This window comes from Parambassis ranga, chromosome 6, assembly GCF_900634625.1.
Source record: "Parambassis ranga chromosome 6, fParRan2.1, whole genome shotgun sequence".
In the NCBI taxonomy this organism is placed as follows: Eukaryota; Metazoa; Chordata; class Actinopteri; family Ambassidae; genus Parambassis; species Parambassis ranga.
Genome location: NC_041027.1, coordinates 7,512,727 through 7,515,900, shown reverse-complemented (window position 1 = coordinate 7,515,900; position 3,174 = coordinate 7,512,727). Strand labels below are relative to the sequence as shown.

The following is a 3,174-nucleotide window of genomic DNA, read 5'->3' as shown; positions in this document are numbered from 1 at the left end:
CACGAGCAAATGATGGAGGCAGCAGCAGTGTTAATAACAACCTTATCAGATAAGACAAAAAAAAAATGAAACAACTGCCACTTACGCTTCAATCTCCAACCTGAAATGACACGAACAGGTACGCAGGGATGACACAAACAAATTAGAAGAGAAGGAATGTCTGACAGGATGTGTGCTCACCTTCCAGTCCAGCAGGACTGGCACTGTATTTAGTTGTGTCAGCACTTGTATAGCTCACACACACAGACACGTACGCTCTGGATGGCTGAAGAGCAGTATGAGGTTGCTGTAAAAGCAATTTCCTTGTGAGAGAGAGGTCTCATAATTCTTGTGAGACAAAGCTTCTAGGATGATTGGAGACAGATGGGGAAAAAACTGTATGAAATTCAGCAATGTCCTCATTCACTGCAATTGTGTTTTCTGTAACCTTTCTTTTAAAAGTCCATCTGATGTGTTTTGCTGTTTTTGAGGGACCTCGCATTAATCACAGTTGACAAGCGGCAAGGCTTTCCTTTGACAGCAGTGTTTCAAATGTGGACTGGGCCTACAGCCTTAATGTGTTTGTGCCAGCAATGATACGCGTATCCATTCAGCTCATCTACAGCCAGCTGAACACTTGCACAACATTTATCTAAAGTATTTGTCATATCTGTGTGAGGTGTAGCTCACACGGCATCAAGAACCTGGGCTTATTTTGCAGTATGAGTAAAAATAAAAAAATAAACAGGAGCTCTACTCTCCTGCTGATTTTAAACAGGGAATGGTTGGCCTGGCCCAAGCATTTCATCCAGATGTAAGCAGCTGTGATGGCCGAGTGGTTAAGGCGTTGGACTTGAAATCCAATGGGGTTTCCCCGCGCAGGTTCGAACTCTGCTCGCAGCGAGAGTTACTTTTGGGGCAGCAGTGGCTAAGTGGTATAGCAGGGTTGTCCAATAACCAGAAGGTTGGTGGTTCGATCAGCCTCCAGTGTACTCACTGGTGTATGCTGCTCTTTGCTTTCTTCTCTTTAAGCAATTTCCCCATTGTGGGACTAATAAAGGTTTCTAAATTTAATTTCAAAAATCATTGTAGCAGGTGAAATGCTGGAGCAGAGCCTGGTCTAGCCTCTGGGTCAGTAATATTTATGCCTTTTCTTTTTTTTCGGTCACTTTGCTGATTTTCCTGCTGCACTTTTAGTTGTCATGTCACTGTGTTGAAATTATTCCTTCTTATCTTAAGTGTTCCAAAAAAAAGGGGGAGGGTCACACAAATGGAGCGAATGTCAACTGATAGAAGGCTGGTGAATGACTGTGTGATCGCCAGCAGCTCACACTTGCCTCAGGATTTTTCTCTGTCTGCCTCCCACTGTAAAATTTAACAAAGAAAAAACACAAGCATGATATTTAACAGAATGAAATATTTAGGATTTAGCATTTTGTCAGCAACAGATAGGATAGGATCACAGGTAGTTCAGAAATGGCCTTTCAATATATCAAAGTGTAAAAAGACGCTGGGTCCAACCATTGTGCTGAGCAGGTAGCACGCAGCAGTGTTTTTAGAGCTTTTACAATGGAAACAGGTGCTTGCTGTGACCACATAAAAATGCAGATGTGACAGAATCAAAAGCTAGAATCTCACAATCTTTGTTGCTGTATGCCCAATCAGTCAAGTTGCAGAAAACAGTCACGCCTGTCCAGACACTCATGCAACAGGAAAAACATCTGCTGTTTTTGCACCGTTGTATTATGTTGGTGTGAGATTGACCTTGTTTTCATTTTATCCTCTTCAACACTTGAATATTTGGTACATTGACCTTTGACCTATGACCTCTGACCCCAAAACCAACACTGTTGGTATGACAAAAAAAATGATTATCATCATTTAATGTCCTATATGTAAAGAAATAGTGCAATAACATAAAATTGGACGCTGGTGCACAGCTTTGCCAAATCAGAGTTTTGTCCATGCTGAAAATAAAGGTGATAAATAATTTAAAAGCTTGGCCTGACGAGATTTTAGAAGAAATAAACGAAAAATGCAAAACAAATGGGTAATGAACTCTTGAGCATGAGGCGGAGGGTGGAAGAGCCAGTAAGAGCTGGGAGGGAGCTGCTGAGTGGGACAAGCCGATTGGAGTCTGTGCTCCTGCACTGTCAGATCAGAACGCCTTTCTGGGCATCAAAGACACCTGCAGCAGCAGTGTCTTCAGTGATAAAGATGCCACTCTCCCTGCTTTCCCTCTCAGATTTTAATTACAAATATTTATAAGCAGCTTAACTGCATGGACAGGGGTATTTCTATACCAGGAATGGGTGTGGGGGTGTGCGGGTATCAACGCAGCTGTTGGATATGATAAGATTATTTACCTTTGTTTTTTAATTATTTTATTTGTTTATTTCCTGTTAATTATTCATACCCCCACACAATCAGCAACTCCATTTTTCTCCTCCTCAATATGTTAAGTGGAGTATAACATAAATAAATAAAAATAATAAATAAATGATACTCAGTAATAAACATTCTCCGAGAAAAGCTCGAGGCTAACATTGTCTCCCTGGAAATGAAACCGTTGTCTTGTGAGTTTTGAGACGAAGGTTTTACATGTCAGTTCCTTCGGGATCATAATCTGTTTACTTAACAACTTTTATATCAATAATATCAATTTCATCTAGCATCACACACACTGTGTGAGGCATAATGCTGCATGACTAAAAAAAAAACTGCTCACCTACACTGTGATACTTAATTTTACTGAAGGTTTCGAGCTTGTAATGAGACGATGAGAGAGGGGGCAGAGAAAAAGCAGAGTGTGCTCATTTAACCTCTCTGGCACATTATAATCTAAGAGAAGTCACCTTGTATTAGGGGAATATAGAGGTGGAGTGAGTGTGTGAGAGACAGAGGTTGTTTGGTGTTTTTCTGTATTCAGTGCACTTAAGAAACTTCACACAGTAAAATGCGTTGTTTTCCAAGAAATCGGGCTGTCTGGGGTCTTATTGGGTTCAGATCTCTTCTGATTGAGGACTTGAGCAAACTGAGTGAAAAGTTTCTGTGAGATATTGTTAGAATGTCAATAACTCAACACCTCCTGTGATTCTCTGTTTCATTTAATCAGCTCATGGGTGTCAGGAAGAGTACGGAGGCCGAGCCATCAGCTAATGGGAATCCTAATGAAGAAGCGTGAACGCCAGCCTA

At 41.1% G+C, this 3,174-nt stretch overlaps 1 non-coding gene across 1 annotated transcript; it reads left to right on the top strand.

The window, feature by feature from the left end:
* The first annotated feature begins 800 nt into the window (after positions 1-800).
* On the top strand, positions 801-882 carry trnas-uga (transfer RNA serine (anticodon UGA)). The gene has a single exon. It is a non-coding gene; the product is annotated as a tRNA-Ser (tRNA).
* Positions 883-3,174: the final 2,292 nt, after the last annotated feature.